At 40.9% G+C, this 19,664-nt stretch overlaps 1 protein-coding gene and 1 long non-coding RNA gene across 2 annotated transcripts in view; one reads left to right on the plus strand and one right to left on the minus strand.

Annotated features, from left to right (window-relative positions):
- The window catches only part of LOC142495174 (uncharacterized), a 329,787-nt gene that overhangs the window by 8,995 nt on the left and 301,128 nt on the right, over positions 1-19,664 (minus strand). The gene's annotated exons all lie outside the window — the stretch shown is intronic.
- On the plus strand, positions 2,609-4,744 carry LOC142470144 (uncharacterized). The gene is made up of 3 exons (XR_012789184.1): positions 2,609-2,700; positions 4,099-4,176; positions 4,542-4,744. It is a non-coding gene; the product is annotated as an uncharacterized LOC142470144 (long non-coding RNA).

Below are 19,664 nucleotides of genomic sequence, written 5' to 3' on the forward strand. Positions count from 1 at the left end.
CTCCCGTCTTGATTACTGTAACCTCTTGCTGTCCGGCCTTCCTGCCTCTCACCTGTCTCTCCTACAATCTATCCTAAATGCTGCTGCCAGAGTCACGCTACTCTTTCCTAGATCTGTCTCAGCATCTCCCCTCATGAAATCCCTCTCCTGGCTTCCGATCAAATCCCGCATGTCACACTCCATTCTTCTCCTCACTTTTAAAGCTTTACTCTTTCTGCCCCTCCTTACATCTCAGCCCTAATTTCTCGTTATGCACCATCCAGACTCTTGCGTTCTTCTCAAGGATGTCTTCTTTCTACCCCCTTTGTATCTAAAGCCCTCTCCCGCCTTAAACCTTTTTCACTGACTGCCCCACACCTCTGGAATGCCCTTCCCCTCAGTACCCGACTAGCAACCTCTCTAGCCACCTTTAAGACCCACCTTAAGACACACTTGCTTAAAGAAGCATATGAATAGCACTGTGGATATTCTGAACACATGATACATAAAGCTTGGCCGCCTGCAGACGCACTTACCAGAACTCCCTCCTACTGTCTCTGTACGTTCTCCCTACCAACCAATTACACTGTAAGCTCCTCGGGGCAGGGACTCCTCTTCCTTAATGTTACTTTTATGTCTAAAGCACTTATTCCCATGATCTGTTATTTATATTATCTGTTATTTATTTGATTACCCTGTGTATTACTACTGTGAAGCGCTATGTACATTAATGGCGCTATATAAATAAAGACATACAATACAATAAAATTAAGAACAAGGATACCATTGGGAATGAATGTTGACTGGGACCTGAGCCACTTTCTCTAAATGAATTGATATCCCATTTCGTGCACGTAATAATGCACTGATATTAGAAAGTGGCTCATTTAGTTTTACTTTGCAATAGTGTAAAATACCCCAACTTATAAAGAGTTTTTAAGTTTATCAACATGTAACACAATATATTCTTAATTGTATTAACTATGTAACTATGGGCCTCATGCAGTAAGCGTCGATTATGTGAAATCGGCAATCTTACCGATTAGTCATGTTATTGGCGATTTTTCCTCTCCGTATGCAGTAAGTGCCGAATACATTCAAAATCAACCCGAAAACAAATCCGCCCACTCTCACGATGATTAGCCGATCACACACAGGTGTATCGGCGTGCGTGGCGCGGTGCTGTTAGGTTGCCCAATCACAAATCTTGCTGAATCAGGCGAAACAAGCATGTTTTTGATTGCGCGCCATATTTAAAGGCAACGTGTACTGCTAATCATTCTCTGTGTTGTTGGGAGTGAGAGAGAGAGAGACGCACAGAGCTGGACGATTGAAGATTTGCATATTGACTGAGAGACTTGTTGTGTATTGGGTGAGCTTTGTCTTTTGTTGTTTTGTTTACATCTTTGTCTTGTTTTATATGTGGAAGTGTTTCGTGTGATTGCCTGTACATTTATTGTCTGTTTTTTGTGAGTGCTGGAAGTATGCCCGCAAAGCGTGGGAAGAGTGATGCCGGTGGGAGTGGGAGTGCTACTCGTGCGAGTACGCGTCGGAGTGAACATACTGTTCAGGGGAGTGATGTTGCTGAGAGTGAGAGTGGTGTTGCAGGGAGTGGGAGTGCTGGTGCTGCGAGTGGTGTTGCTGGGAGTGGGAGTGCTGTTGCTGGGAGTGGGAGTGCTGTTGCTGGGAGTGCTGTTGCTGGGAGTGGGAGTGCTGGGAGTGCTGGTGCTAGGAGTGGGAGTGCTGGTGCTAGGAGTGGGAGTGCTGGTGCTAGGAGTGGGAGTGCTGGTGCTAGGAGTGGGAGTGCTGGTGCTGGGAGTGCTGCTGGTGGCGCAGTTGCAGATGGGGTGGATGGTGGTGGCGTGCTTGCTGGTGGGCAGCTTTTGGAGGCTCTTCCATTGGAAGAAGGAGAGTCCAGTCAGCACCAGCCAAGCTCTGACCCTAAACCTGCTCGGAAGAAACGTGTGGAGAAGCCACGTAATCCTCGCTTCAATGACCAGGAAAATACAGCTCTTGTCACTGGCATTCTGGAGCACTATGACAGTATATATGGACATTTACTAGGTAAGTGTACCTTTACATTTATTATTCAAATACATGTGATCCTAGGTCATCTGAGTTTTGTTCATATGCAAATATGGGTTCAGAATATCTTTCTATGTTAATTAGTCTGGAAACACAGCTTTTTATCATGCCTTACAAGGACAACTAAACACAGGCGGTCAATTTGCCATAACTGCATACAATATGAATGCAACCTTGCTTACATGTATAGGTTTAGTAGTGAATGCTCATGTGCTTCACATATTACACATAAAACAGCATGTTTGCTATCTCTTGGAACAGCTAGCAGTGTAGGAAACTGGTGCTTATATTATTATTAATTTACCTCATATATTTTATATGTTTTTCAAGGGCGGACAAGTTCAGCAAGCAGAAAAGAGATGTGGGACACAATAGTCATTGGTGTCAATGCGTGTGGGAATCATGTGAGGGACAAGCGGAGTTGTCACAAGAGATTTGATGATATTAGGTCCAAATTGAAAAAGAAAATACAACACCAACGCGTGCATGCTACAGGCACTGGAGGTGGGCCCACACCACAACGTCTCATATTAAGTCCATTGGAGGAGCTGCTTCAGGCAAAATTACTTCCCGTCATCGTGGAAGGCTTACCTGGTGACCGTGATATAGGAATTTACCCCTCACAATTTCCACCAGGTGAGAAATATTACTGTACTAGGCGTGTCGTTGCTTACAGTTATTTTGCATAGTTACACTGCTTTTTATACTGTCTTCACAATATAAGCATACCTGCATCTATATATGTATATGTCTGATTCTGTATATATATATATCTCAAAATAGACATATATGTTGTAGTCCTACTAAAAGCAGTAACTAATATAGCACGTGCCATTGCGTGCTCATTTACATGTGAATTCCCAAAATGCATTGCTGCAGTGGAAGCAATTGATGGTGGGCGAAGATGGGGAACAACAGGGTAGTACACATGTGTAACACATGTTAATGAGAAATTATTACTAGCTACAGGTACAGAACAGAAATATGTAGAATATTATTGTGTATTTTATTTATTTTACTCCGACAAACATGACATTACTGCCTATTTTAAGCATGCATCAAATATATTGCATGCAACGGCCTACAAACATCACTTGCACTAACACATCTATAGTTGTTTATGAAAAGGTCCATTTTTACTTTAACTCATATACAGACAGCATAATGAGGCACACGTATCATATTTTATGTCATTGTTTTCATAACTTAAAAACTGCACACGACTATTTAGCTCATCTACCATTGTGTTAAAGCAGCTGCAATTAATATCTCATCACAGCATACACTTCAACAGAGGGGGTGGGGTTCAGCACACACACTAATTACAGCCTCATTTTAGGGTCAACTTAGTTCACACCATTTTCACCTGTTTCAAGTCATTGAAAGGTGTGGCTGATTAGGCTTTTTGGGGAAGGGAATACCGTTATTACAACCTGACTAGCACAACTGAAGTTAATCACACTCATTTGAAAGCTTCACTTTAGCTACTAAATGCCCCAACAACTCATTACTTATCAAACCGTACGTCACACATTAGTTCACTCATATCTATAGTTGAACTACTACTATCAACGACACATTATCACACACTGCATGTGTTGTCTTGTTTAGTCACAGCCACATTCATGTGTGCCACATCTTATATTAATGTACCACACATATCCTCTACCAAAAACAACACTTTGTGCAATATGACCACCTTCATGATAACCATTGTGAATGGTCATCTCATGATAGTTATGTACATTATGATACTGATATCACTACACAACATATGATTTTTATGTTCAAATTTAATCTATTTATCCTCACGCATTACTGCAGGAACATAGTATGTTTTATGTTAGGGAACTCAAAAGTTCTAAGTACACAGGCATGTACATTGTTATTACAACTATTTATGTTCACTTTCACACACACATTTTGGGTTAAGGAAATGATGCTGTTAGGTACTCATAAATACAGAACATACAATAACTGTTTGTTCAATATTTACACATGTAAATGTAAAACTTATGTTATTGTTATATATAGTTGCCCCTGAAGGACATGTGTCACCTGAGACTGAACAAGTGTCTTCACCTGGGTCAGCCAGCTCAACACACCTAGAAGGTGAGTGTATCAGTTGGTGGCCATATAATATGTGCTCTTCTATATGTTATGTTGTCATGTTCATTATTTGTTTTGCACATCTTCTTTAAATAGGATTACTTAGTGTCAGTGAAAATGAAGTGTAAGCCAACTTGTATTGTGTTAGTGATGTTAACTATCATGTAGGAGTTGTGAGTTTACAGCAAGTTTTCATTCACTCATATTTCATACTGAGTCCAAACATTATTCTTAAGTCAAGGTAGTTTTTAATGTGAGGTTATAAAACGTATGGAAACATGTTAGTTGTTACTTATGACACAGTACAATTACATAGTAACACAGCAGAGATTAACATGCCATTTAATAATGTGTACATTTATTTGTAGAACATGATGAAGAGGATTTTGATGATGATGATGATGATGATGATGATGATGCCGCCGCCGCCATAGACACACAAATACAAGCAAGTGACCATGAAGAGGTTCCAATTGAAACTGTTTTACCGCCAAAACGTCCAGCAAATACCACATATGATGCAATTGTAGCTTCTGAGGGAAAAATTGTGGAAGCAGAAAATCGTCGCCATTCTGACCTGATGACAGTGCTGGAAAGGATGATTGCACTGCAGGAAGAAATAGTTTCACAATTGGCACATCTCCACAGAGTCTTCATTGAAGTGTCTAAACAGTTGCAAAAAATCAACACCTCATTCGAAGCATTAGTTGTTCAGCAAACACAAGCTAATTACTGGAGAATGACTAATGTACCACAATTCAACACCTCACAGCCAGGATCTGTTCATGCAGGTCAGTTTTCACCACATTCATCTGATATTCATTCACCAGGCCCAAATGTTACCGGTCAAGTAGCAGACATTGCTGTGCAGGTTCCTGACGACATCCTACCGCTGCCATCTGTACAAATTCAGCAGCTGACACCTACAAAGGAGGCCACAAAAAGAAAACACAAGCAGTTACTACTGACCAGTTTTTGGTCAAAAACAACAAAAGACACACATGAAACAGACCAACCATCACTTGTGCAGTGTCTACCAACTTGCTCACATGTGTCAGTGGGCACAAGCCCTGTCCGTGAACAGTCACTACCCAAAAGCCCTGTAGGTGAGTCACTGCCCAAAAGCCCTGTAGGTGAGTCGCTGCCCAAAAGCCCTGTAGGTGAGTCACTGGCCACAAGCCCTGTAGGTGAGTCACTGGCCACAAGCCCTGTAGGTGAACAGTCACTACCCAAAAGCCCTGTAGGTGAGTCACTGCCCAAAAGCCCTGTAGGTGAATCGCTGCCCAAAAGCCCTGTAGGTGAATCACTGCCCAAAAGCCCTGTAGGTGAGTCACTGGCCACAAGCCCTGCCCGTGAAGTGCCAGGGCCACTCAAAGTGGCTCTGTTGTACCTAAAGTTGGTGGCAAAAGAAAAAGGAAAATTCAAGAGACAACAAGCAGGCCTGTTACTCGCTCGCAAAAAGAACAAAAAAAATAAATTTTAAAATTCACAAAATATGTCTTTGGCCTTGTTTTGTTGACTTCAGATTATCTAATTACTATTGTATGTATGCTGAAGACTGTGTTGTTTCCAAACTTTCAAGTATGTTCTTGTACACGTGAAGTTTTGGAAATGTTAATACTCCTAATTAATGAATAGTGTTATAAATATTGATGTATTAATCGTCTGTTCAGTAATGGTCCACCAGGAGCCAGTTGCTAAGTTTAGAGAAGCTGCCATTGACTTTGCAGCAAAACATTGCATTTGGGTGTGTTAATTGATGTAATCATTGCATGTGCATATTATTTTCATGCAATTATAAAAGCACCTATTTAACTGCAAACATCTTTCTTGTACGTGTACAGCAGGATTTTGTGTTAAATATTACTTACCTTTGGTGGCCATTGTAATGTTGTCCTTTAATCATTTATGTGTTCTTGTTTCAAGAACATCTCTGAATTTATACTAAAATATATGTAGTATGTATTGATATATGCACACACACACACAGACACACACTGTGTGTGTGTGTGTGTGTGTGTGTATATATATAGTACTATCTAAACTGGTATAGATGTATTTACAAAAAACATACACTTCATGCTTCCTTGTGAAAACACACTATTTTAATAATACAGGCCTAATGTTTGACAACTATACTAAGTGTGAGCCTCTAACATTATTGGGTGCAAACAAATGTTTATGACTTAATTCACTCATGTTTATCACCATTTAAATAGGTTTCATACAAGGCCTACTTACTGCCATCAATATGTTGTGTGTACTCCTGCAATATAAAAAAAAAAAAAAAAAAGATACATTATATATATATATATATATATATATATATATATATATATACATATACATATATACACACACACACACACACACTATACATATAGTACAATATACACTTTATATATATATATATATATTTTTATGAGAGAGATATATTTATATATATATAGATACACACGTATTTAAACTCATGCAGACAGGTAGTTAACCAGACTTTCAAATACACACAGAAAAGTATGTGGGAAAAAAACATTTCATTTTGCAGGTGTGTGTATTTACTGATATGGCTGTCTAAGCACTATTTTCACACACTGCTCTTTGTTATTTTTCTAGAAAACTCAATGTTACTGAAATAAGTGTAGGAATGTTTTCACAAACGAGATAAAAAAATGATACATGTTTTTCCCACATTCGCCTATCACTAACCACAAAAGTTAAACCAATTACAAATACACATCCAATTGGCTTTTGAAATAAGGAGTAAAAGTAGTTACTTTTGTTGACCTTGAAAACGAAACACAGGAATTTGTTAGCCATTGAGCAGAATCATTTTGATGAGCAAAGAAGACAGAACTGCACACATCTTTTGTGCTACTCTGACATGGCTGATGAATTCGTTAACAATATGAATCCCCTTTTAGGGTATAAGTACATGGTTTCAGAAGCAATTTTAAACAGTCGCGGACACAAAGCAAGCACACGCCAAATCTATGATTTGATTCGAGCTAAATATCCTTATTACCAAGACCGTAGGCATGCGCGGAATTTTAATTCCTCAATAAGATTCACTTTATCAACTAATGACTTTTTTGAACGTGTGCAGGATAAGCTAGAACACACCTATGGTTTCTGGAAGATTGCAAAGGAAAAGCATTTTACCCTGAAAGAGGGCACATATATTGTTGTGAAAGGCATATTTATTCCTAATGCCAATAGCAATGGATCCGCTACTACTGTTCCGTGTGAATCGATACCTGCTGCAATATCTGCACCCTCCATTCCTGAAACCCACATTGTACAACAACAAAAGTACTATGATTATGTACCAAGCCTTTCAGCTGAAAATGCATTGGAATGGGAACCAGAAGAAATGAACCTACCTCCCGACCAATTGTTTGAAGAAAGCAGTGGCGATTCCTATGAGCGCTTCATGGAGGAGATGTGTGTCATACTGGATTCAGCGGGTGGGTCAAGCATGGATGAAAATGCCTTGCATTTCTGGAGCGACCAGTTGCAGCCAGACGAACAGTTAATTCTAGAAGAATGGTAAATATAACAACCGTTATGCGTTGACTGTGCGTTTAAATGTTTTTTTTTTGTTTTGTTTTTTTTTAACCACCATTTTCCCTTTCAATGCGTGGATACAGCGTAACATTGCAGACTGCATAACATGTAGCGATCACAAAGAATTTGTTGCCGAATACAATATAGTATAACCTGAAAGAGTAGTACACATTGCTGACGGAATAAATATACGTACTTTCCTATCCCTTTAACCATAGTAGCAACATTTTAACATAACTCTAACACATACCTGTTTTGTTATCATGCAACATTTAAAAGCGGGTCCACCACGTATGACGTGGGACCCTTGTCATGGCCCAAGGCGTCCTTAAAAAGGATTACGGATGTAAGTCCCGCCCCCAAGCGACGTGCGCGCCTCAAAGCCTATTGGCTGTCATGTTTTGTTATAGTAACGGTAACTGCAGTGTGTCATGTGTGCGGCTCAGTGTTTGTAGCCGTAAAGTGGGCGTTAGCAGAATGTTAATTGAGTGGGAGGAGAGTTAGCGTGCGTTTCACGCTGGTTTAACATGACGTCACACGTATTGCATTTGCGCATTGTGTTATCGGCCGTCCTTTCTGTCCAAACACGTCTGTTTAAAAAGAATACAGATGTACTCGTTTAGAACGAATGTAGTTTCGTATTCATTGTATTTGAAATAAAGATTTTATGTTTAATGGTATTTTCAAGATGTATTGAACGCACAACGTACGCTTTGTTTTGCGCATGCGCTAACAGTTAGTGCAGCCAAGCGTGAAGTGCGTGCGCACACTAAGATGTACGCGCACATTTTTCAGTATACAGGCAACGTTCACATCATATACATAGTTATGCCTGCTACAAATTTAAAGAAACATTACATACTGATGTACACTTGTACTTCTAACATATAAGTGAGTGACGTGTGTATGTACACAATCATATAGAGCTGTGTAATGCGTTGTCACGGATACATATATAGTAAGGAGCCATATTTGACCATCATGTGTTTGCTGTATTTCAGAGATGTCGGGGAAGATACAATCGGATCAATGTATGATTTCAGAAGAGTCTACCTTTATATGAGATGATTGTGAGGAGGAGCCACCGACTACTATACTACATATGGAACTAATTTTATATTGCTTGCAGCGCTTATTAACAAACAATTAAAAATGTGATACCCTTATGCCTATATTGCATAAGCACTTAATTAACATAATGATGTTGCAAAATAGTGCCTCATGAATTTTTATTGAGTGTTCTTTAATGACTACTATCATTTTATGGCATGGTGTGTTTTATATATAACAACCATTCCCACTCTGCTAACACATTTGTGAATTCTATTGTGTAATGGAACGTATGACTGTCGAAACTATGTAACAATAATAATAATAATAATAATAATTATAATATGAGCATGTTCATGTATAGCGCTGCTAGTTGTACACAGCGTTTTACAGACACATTTTTCAGGCTGAGGTCCCTGGCCCGTGGAACTTACAATTTATTTTTTGCCGCCTGAGGCACAGGGAGATAAAGTGACTTGCCCAAGGTCACAAGGAGCCGACACCGGGAATTGAACCAGACTCCCCTGCTTCAAAATCTCAGTGCCAGTGTGTGTCTTTACTCACTGAGCCACTCCTTCTCCCAATGTAAAGGACACTTACAACCAACTAGCCATTTCTTGTTAAAAATCTCTTGTTACATGGGTATGTTGATAAAATGGTTTGGGACTGTAGCAAATAATGTTATTGGCCAGATGTTGTGGTCCCCTACAATGCATGATGTTCTGATTATGACATCCACATCATGTAATGAAGTACGTTTCTGTGTATATTTCATTAACCTAACTAACTATAGTTTACTGTGTTTATTAAACGTTCTAAAAATACATAGTATAGTCAATATGATGATATAAGCTACCATAATAAAGCTGGTGTTATCATTTGTCGGTGTTATACATGGATCCTACACAAATTGATACAGACACAAACAGTTGTCTTACAAAGTGTGTCTATGCTAATGTGCACGTGATTGACGTTACAATTGTGACAATACTTGATAATTATCATCATGATAATGATGAAGTGACGTGATTTCTATTGCAAAAATATTACCAACATTGTCATATTGGTAAATTATAAATGCTAAATGCCAGTAACATTAGTGACAAATTTGTCTTCTCTGTTAACAGTTTAACACTTGGTACATGTAGGACACATCCACACACGTGTGACTTATACATACACATGTCACAAATTTAAATTAATGTTGACTATTAATTCCTAGCATTACAAAACACCAACATTGCTAAATATAAGATGTAGTACGCATTGTTGTGATTGCAGGCATTCATGCATGGAGTTTTATGATCAGTCAATTTCATCCGTGATGAATGATCTCCCATTAGTAAAGAAATAACTACAGTTATCCCCTTGTCTCCAAACACCTCTATATTACATTAATGGAATTTATAAGGAAACATACATAAAATGTGATGAAATGGGAGTAATCTTTTTCTAATACAATGCACATGAAAGCTCAAGAGTAGCTAAATGCATATACATGATACAGAAAGTACATATATGTAACATTTGTGTTTAAACCAATATGTTGGGTTTTGACTTCAAATAATTATAGGAAGATTGATGTAGGCACATCTTATGAGAGATGTCAGCAAATATACATACCATGATCAGTCATACTGGAGATATACCTATAATGCAAAGGAACAATATATAAATTGCAAACATTGACATGCCATCTTCAGTACCGTAAACAACACAGCAAAGTGTGTATTTGGTGTTAAATGTGCAACACCATGTATATTTCATGACATTCAAAATGTAAATCAGGCTGGTGTACACATCATATGGATGTACATGTTACACTGCACCAATAACATTGTATGTAAGCATACTAGAAGCATGAATGAGTATGGGCATAATATGTGTATTGTGTTAGCATAAGGAACAACACAATGCTAAAATATTAGTGCTTTGTTACCCCAGTTTTATTCACATACACACAACTAAAGTAAAATTGAAGTGGGATTATATAACCTGTGCAACAATAACATACCGGTGCCACATCCCTTTGTGCACACAGCAGAGAGAAGAAAGGTGTGCAACCCATATTCATCTGTGTCCTACCAGAAGGGTATATAAAAAAACATTCTTGTTAAGATAACATAATGTAACTATAAAAGTAGAACTTTGAACATATCAGTTTTTACTTACAAGAAAAAAATGAATTGATGAGATTCTGGCGTGTCTGGCCACCACTGGCTGTTTGTTCATTTTCAGCAGCTACATGGGTGGGATGCTCGTCTACCAAAGCCTCAGCTAGGTCTGACTGTACATTGTGCCTGAGTGCAACATTGTGCAAAATGCAACAGGCAAGGATAATATCAGACACTTTTTGAGGCTTGTATAGAAGAGCCCCACCAGTTCTGTCCAGACACCTAAACCTGGTCTTGAGTAGGCCAAATGTCCTTTCTATAACAGATCTTGTAGATATATGGGCTGCATTGTACCTCTCCTCTGCTTCAGTTTGAGGGTTTAGCACCGGAGTCAAGAGCCACGGCCTAATTCCGTATCCTGAGTCACCTATAATGAATGGAGCACACATAAGCTGACATTAGTGATCAAATTGTACAATGCCAACATTCCTAAATCAAAATGTGTTTTGTGTTAGAACATGTAAATGTGTACTCACCCAGCAGCCAACCAGGTTCAAAATGTCCCTCTTCGAACGCATGGAAGACTGAAGAGTTCCTCAGGATGGAGGAATCGTGACTGGAACCAGGGAATTTGGGTACCACATGCATTATCCTCATCGTCGCATCACATACCACCTGTACATTGAGTGAATGGTAGTGCTTCCGATTGCGGTACACATGCTCACTCTGACTAGGTGCAATCAAAGCAACATGTGTGCAATCGATTGCACCCAGCACACATGGTATCCCTGCTATATTATAAAAGCCAGTCCTGACTTCCAGCCACTCTGTTGCCTCTGTAGGAAAATGAATATAATTCCTAGCGCGTCTATTGAGTGCATAGAGAAACTGGGTTAAGGCCCGCGAGAATGTAGATTGCGAGACCCCGCCCACTATGCCCACAGTTGTCTGGTATGACGCGGAAGCAAGATAATGTAATGAGCACAGCATTTTAACAAGCCCAGGGACTGCACGACCTCTGGCTGTGAAAAAATCTAAATCTCCCCTTATCTCCTGATAAAGAGCTAAGATTGCTGCTGAACTCAAACGATAGCGACTTACAATCTCCTCCTCACTAATCCCATCTAACAGGGTTCTCTCCCTGTACAGACGCGGACGAGGCACAACTTGTCTCCTCTGTCTTCTCCTCTGATCTCCTGTCCCTCTCCCTGTCTCTGTCGTATCCGCGTGACTGTCCCTGTCACTGTCACTGTCACTGTCCCTCGGTGTGTCCCTCCCTTGCCCTATATGATTGTCTTCATCATCAAGCATGTCATAGAAAAGAATGTTCCTCCGTCTCCTAAACAATCTCAACATTTTGAAATGAGTAGCTGTGAATGATCAGGTAATGGGCGTCCTTTAAATAGGTATGTGATGATGTCAGGTGACATAGTAAAATGCAAGGTGTTACATTAACATAATAAAGTACTTCTGTGGCAAGCTGTGTGCAGTTCTTGTTATAAGTATTTGTTGTGTGTATTCTGCAGGGAATGATGATATTTGGCAATGATGTGACGTGAACCTTTGTAGAAACATTGCTTGCAAATAAATAGTTGCATGTGCAATGCATGTAACACTTGTGAACGCAACAGTCAGTCATGTAATTAGGCAAAAAGGCTGAGATTGACGTGGGAAAAGTTTTGTGTAACATGTGTAATTAGGCATGTTATTGTGACATGTTGACAACAATGAATAGTCGTGTGCATATGCATGCATTTCTGTAATGAGGATAGTTGGTATAGAATGAGTTTAAAAGGTGTCCCAATGATGAATTACTGTACATGTGTGTATAAGTTAGGTTGAAGTGCTTGTAATGCTACGGTTACAATGTAAACATGCAATGTGATTGAGCGTCCAATAAGTGACGTCATGAAAATAGGGAGGACCCAAAAGTATATGTAAACATGAGAATACAGATGTACATGAACGTTTAAAGATGCGTGACACATTACTAGCATTGTGTAATGTAAAGGAAGATGAATATACTGTGTATGTGTGACATGTGTGACATGTGTAACATCATGTAAATAATTGTCGCTCAGTTCATTAAAATGTGTGATATGATGTGAGGTTCTCCTTTAAGAGTTGAGTATAGTATTTTCCCTTGGCACATCATCACATGATGAGTAATGTGACCCGCAAATGCTGCAAACATGTAAAAGTCTAATGTTATGCAAATAATACACGTCAGCTGTGACACAATGCAGGGAATGCCCCCACACTGTAATGCAAATGACGTTTGTATTGTGAGCAATGAAACGTAAACAGTACTATACTGTTATACGTCCCCGCTCCATTGACTCCATTGATGTACAGAAGATTTTTTTTTTCTAAGTGCCGTTGCGGCAGCCTTAGCGATCGTTCTCCCCTCCAAACTGCCAACTTTAGTTGGCGGGAGAAATTGGCCATAACATCTCAATTTCGTAGTGCCGATCAGGCCCGATAAGCTGTTTTTTTTTGTTGAATCCAGCTGATTTAAAAAAGTGGCGATCAGTGGCGAAAACAGGCTTATCGGCAGCCGACTGGCCATAACAAAATAATCGGCTCCGAAACCTGGCGAAATCAAGCACTTATCGGCGCTTACTGAATCTCAAACCCAATTTTGCCTATAAAATGGTGATAATTCCCTTATCAACGCTTACTGCATGAGGCCCTATGTCTCTAAGAAGGTCAATTATTATATATCAACTTTTGATCTATGTACCTTGACTTTATTGTGTAAGGAGTGTAATAATAATTTGATATTATATAATAATTTTTTTATACTTCTATTCTTAATGTAGGATTATATAGGATGCATTATTCTGTTCACTCCACACACATATTTTGTCTTATTTTTCATGAACTACAAGGTTTCATTTATTCCTGTCACACTTCTGAGCAGTCCTATTAAAGTACATTAATCATACTAGTTTACCAATAATTATGTATATGGTTGTATCATGTATGTATTTTCATGACATCACTTTGTATGATTAAAACCTTGCTCTAAATACAAAGGACTGCTCACAATTGTAGTACAGGGGTTTGCATTCTATATTTTATAGTTATTATGTAAACGTATATGTTTTATTTTGTTTTTAATACTTTTTATTATTGTTTGTGTTGTTTCTTTATATTTCTACTAATAAAGTTTGTTTTAGAAAGAAAGTGTCACCACGTGACCCGCCTGGCCAAAGAGGATGCACGTTACGTCAGCGCGACGTCTGATGCAGATGCACACTGATGACATCACCCTCGGCGGCAAGGCGGATCAACCAGGTGTGTATAAAAATGCAGACAATATTGTGCCTTGTACACCTTGATAAAGTGCCCTTTGCACGAAACGCGTAGGTGCGTTCGTGAAGCCCTTGTTATGGCATTAGCTTGCTAATAAATTGATCTGTCTATTTCGGAGTTTGCCTGGGATTTTTTCTTATGGTTCTCAGTCCTGCCTTGGATGTCATTGGATTGTGCTCTACCTACCTACTATGATTACGTATTCCTTACCTGTGGATGCACGCCGTGGATACAGTGGACGTCCCTTCAAGGTATACAGGTAATGGGCCATAGTGCCCTGTAATTTCTTCCTGTTTATACCGGACATTCACCTTTATATCATACTGTCTGGGTTTATATTTCTGCACCATCAGTTGCGGTTGTCAAGTGGACATCGCTAGGTGCATACCCATTTCAGTTATTTACAACACTCATTTGTGGACGTCGCATGAATATCTGGACATTTATTACTACATTCATATATGTATACAAACCATACTGGACTATTTGAGCACCACATCCTATTGCTTAACTGATCCGATCATGAACACCTGTACTGCCCCTCCGACATCATTACGCCACATGCTGACGTACGTTTCGCTGGGCATGCTTTGTCAAGGCTGAATGGGAGCGCCTGAGATACCCCCGGTATATATCGGATGAGATTTGTTCTAATTGGATGATTGCACTCAGTCGTTTTGGTAGAGAATGTTATAGGCAAAATAATTTTCCTGCTGGTATTATAGGGAACTAGTGCCTATCCAGATGTCAAGGGGCTAAGGATAATGAACTTACAGGACCAGTGTGCTGATGCATCAAATTAAATAAAAGGGCTGAATACAAACCCCTCATTCAGACCACATGGGAACAGGGTCTGAGAGTGTATATCCATCGTGACTCTTTTTTGAGCAACTCCTTGTCCCAATTGCCCTTACGTATTCCCATTGAGAATTGGTCAATCCTAATGAATGTTAACACTGAGGAGTCCCCATTGTGCTGTTCGTTAACGTGTCTAGATACCGGTGTGTCCATGCTGTTCCTAATGCTCCCTCGATGTTCCAGAACGCGTCTGGTCTTCCAATGTACTTTTTGGTACAGATACATTCCGCCATGTATATAACTCCAGAGGTTTTGCAATTAATGAATTTCCGGATCTCAAAGGTGCGTGTATTATTCCAATTTCTAAAGGTTTTAGCATTTTTAATAACTGTGCATGCCTTGTAGCAGTGACAGCTGAAACAGCCTTTTGGTTTGATAGGGAGCCAGGTTGTTGACCTACTTGCCTCAAAGTGGCTCCTTACCAGACAGTCGCGCAGGTTCCTAGACCTACAGCTAGTCATCTCGGGATAGGGTTTGAGAACCTCATTAAGGTCTTCATCAGCCATTAGGATGTACCAGTATTTGTCAAATATACTCCTGGCATGGTTCTACTGTTCATTGAAAGTCCCAATGAACTGTATTTTGTTTGAGTATCCCTCATGAGTTTTGTCTTTAAGTAGGTCAATCCTTGAGGTGTTCTTAGCTCTTTTATATGCCTTGTTGATGACTTTCTTACTGTAACCTTGAGCCAGAAATCTGTCTCATCAATATGGTCTGACTCTCAAAATCTGTTTCATTGGTGCAATTGTGCTTTAATCTCAAGAACTGGCCCACAGAAATCCCCTTGATCAAATTACGTGGGTGATGACTATTTGCTTTTAAAATACTGTTTGTAGCCATACTTTTCCTGTGGACTGTAGTAGTGATTGCCCCTGTTGCATCTTTAGATATAAGTAAATCGAGGAATGTGATTTTGTGTGGGCCAATTTCGCACGTAAGTTTCAAGTTATTGGTATTAGTATTAAGTTCATCGATAAATGTCTTGAGGAGGTCAAGTGGCCCCTCCACAGTAAAAACACATCATCGATGAACCTGTACCACCTGTCAATATGGTCCGTAAATTCCCCTCTGCCTTCCCTAAAAACAACTTCGGCTTCCCAGCAGCCCAGGTACAGGTTGGCATAAGAGGGAACACACTTGGTCCCCATAGCTGTACCTTGGGATAGTTTCCTATTGAACAGGAAGTAGTTTTTAGTGAGTATGAAAGATAGTAACTTGAGGACAAATTCATTGTGATTCTTGAATGAGGAGCCCCTAGTATTCAGGAAATACGACAGCTTTAATACGTATTATGTGGTATGCTTGTGTATAGCCATTCAACATCCATTGATACCAATACGGTATCATCTGTCAATGTGATGTTTTCTAGTTTTCTGAGGATGTCTTTAGTATCCCTCAAATACGAGGGGAGGGCCGTAACAAAAGGTCTTAGTATCTGATCTACGGTATTACTGGCGTGTTCCGTAAGATTGCCAATTCCTGATACTATAGATCGACCTGGGGGGGGTGTCCATTTCTTGTGTATTTGTGGTGCCTGCGGACACCCGTCGGGACCACCGGGGACCCCGTTGGCATGGGGTATTAATCCTGTGTGTAAAATAATAAATCATGGTTTTATGGGGGGGCACTGGGGTGGGTGGGGTATTGGTGCTTACCAAAAATTTCTACATTTAAATTGTATTACTAGTGTAGATGAGCAGGGGGTTTCCGGAGCAGAACCACGTTGGTTTCAAGTCCGGAGACCCCATGCTACCCGAGATACAGGTATGGGGTGCCGGTATCCCTCTGCCCACATGGATTTTAAGATGGAGAGGATACCGACACCCCATACTGGGGCCTGTTACTCGGGAAGTAGGGGGTCCCCGAGGCAGAAATCAACTTTGTTCAACTGAGGAGACCCCATGCTCCTGCACACTATGAATAAAAATAAAATTTAAGCAGCTTCATTACCTTAGCAGCTATCCGCTAAGGTAATGATTTTTTATTTGGGGGGGGGGGGGTGTAGGGGGTTTGATGGATGGGTGTGTGAGGGAGCAGGGGCTCTCCTGAGTTGAACAAAGTTGGTTTTAGCCTCTGGAACCTCCTACTTCTAGAGATACAGGCCCCGTTATGGGGTGTGCCGGTATCCTTCTGCTTTGTTTAGATCCCACGGTCACGTGACCCACAGGATTTAAACATGGGGATACCGGCACCCCATAAGAGGGCCTGTATCTCGGGAAGTAGGGGGTCCCCGGACCTGAAATCAATGCGGTTCAGCTCCGGAGACCCTCTGCTACATTACTGTAATGTTTAAAATTAAATACAACCCGCAATCACCTGTGAGAGGCGCGCAGTTAGAGTGACTGATTCGGCCTTTTACTGTGCGTCTATTGTATTGTATGTCTTTATTTATATAGCGCCATTAATGTACATAGCAATACACAGTAGTAATACACATGGTAATCATATAAATAACAAATAATACAAATAACAGGTCATGGGAGGAAGTGCTTCAGACATAAAAGTAACATTAAGGAAGTGGAGTCCCTGCTCCGAGGAGCTTACAATCTAATTGGTAGGTAGGGAGAACGTACAGAGACAGTAGGAGGGCATTCTGGTAAGTGCATCTGCAGGAGCCAAGCTTTATGTATCATGTGTCTAGTATTGTCCACAGTGCTATTCATATGCTTTTTTAAGCAAGTGTGTTTTAAGGTGGGTCTTAAAGGTGGATAGAGAGGGTGCTTGTCGGGTATTGAGGAGAAGGGCATTCCAGAGGTGCGGGGCAGTCAGCGAAAAAACATAAAGGCAGACCCCGGTAGGACTCACACAGCAGGGACCCCTGCTGTGTTACTCCGGCGGGCCATTATGTCTGCAACTGACCATCTCGGGTCCACCATGCGGCGTAACGCGGGATGTACCCAGGTAAATGTTCAAATAATGGCTGCTGCATCTGTAGATGCATCAGACGTTGGGGCCGGTGCTATTCTCTCCCAGAGAAGGAAACCTCAAGGCAGACTCCACCCCTGTGCCTTTTTCTCGGAATTTTTTTTTCCAGCGGAAGAAAATTATGACGTGGGTAACTGGGAACTCCTAGCAATCAAGTTAACCCTGGAGGAATGGAGACATCTGAAGGCACAGAGAACCCGATCATTATTCTCACTGACCACACGAACTTGCTCTATATCGAGGGCGCTCGACGCTTAGGGACTCGTCAAGCCCAGTGGTCGCTTTTCTTTACCCATTTCAATTTGATTATCTCTTTTCTTCCGGGTTCTAAAAATATCAAAGCCGATGCTCTTTCCCGTCCGTTCCTAGTAGACGACAAAACCGAGGATCAGCAGGAACCTATTCTTCCTTACAAATATATACTTTCCGCCAACACTTTTGATGCCTGGAGAGACATTGTACAAGAGCTGTCTCACATTCCTGAGGGTCTCGTAGTTCTTGATGGGCGATTGTTTACCGCATCAGAAGAAGGTCCTTGAATGGGGTCAATCTTCTAAGTCTTCAGGACGTCCAGGTACTTGAAGGACAACCGACTTCGTGGAACGGACCTTTTGGTGGCCTGGCATGCCAAAGGACATCAAAGAATTCGTTGCTGCATGCTCAACATGTGCTCGGAATAAGACTCCCCGGGATAAACCACCAGGACTGCTTCGACCGCTTCCCATCCCGGACCGTCCATGGACATCATAGTTGAACGGCCGGTATCTAAAGGGATGAACACCATCTTAGTTGTGGTAGACCACTTTTCCAAGCAGTCTCACTTTATTACGTTAAAAGGTCTACCCAACTTTCCCAAATTGGCTGATATCTTTATCAAAGAAATCTTTCGCCTCCATGGGGTACCATTGGCTGTAGTCTCCGATAGAGGTTGACAGTTCATATACAAGTTCTGGTGCTCCTTCTGACACCAACTAGGAATAGCGTTACATTTTTCTTCGGGTTATCATCCCTAAACCAACGGTTAGACTGAGCGAACCAACCAGTCTCTGGAGCAATACATCTGGTGTTTTGTCGCGGACACTCAGGACGACTGGTCTGATCTCCTTCCCTGTGCCGAGTTCGCGCATAACAATTTGCGTAATGAATCCACCATGGAGTCGCCTTTTTCATTAATTATGGGTTTCACCCATCACTTCTACCCATCACTACACACACTTCTGGGGTACCAGCAGCAGACGGCAGAATACTTAGCCTTCAAAATTTGTGGAAAGGGATCCAGGGGAACCTCAAGAAGGCAACTACCAGACAAATGGCGCAGGCAGACCGTCACCGAAGGAGGAATCCAAGAGTTCAACCCAGAAGACAGGGTGTGGTTGTCCTCTAACAAGTCAGGCTCAAGGTCCCTACTGTGAAACTGGCACCAAGGTTCATCGGACCATTTACCATCTCGGAAAAAGTCAACCCAGTGGCATATCGGCTACGCCTTCCTCCTTCTATGAGGATCCCCTGTTTTTCACGTGTCCCTGCTGAAACCAATTGCTCAGGGTCCTTGCTTTCTCGATCCCTCCTCGTCTATGGCTCCTGTTCTCGTACACGGCCAACACGAGTACTAGGTCCAGTCTATCTTGGACTCCAGGATTTCAAGGGGATCAGTCCAGTACC

The sequence above is a fragment of the Ascaphus truei genome, chromosome 1 (genome assembly GCF_040206685.1).
Source record: "Ascaphus truei isolate aAscTru1 chromosome 1, aAscTru1.hap1, whole genome shotgun sequence".
Lineage (NCBI taxonomy): Eukaryota > Metazoa > Chordata > Amphibia > Anura > Ascaphidae > Ascaphus > Ascaphus truei.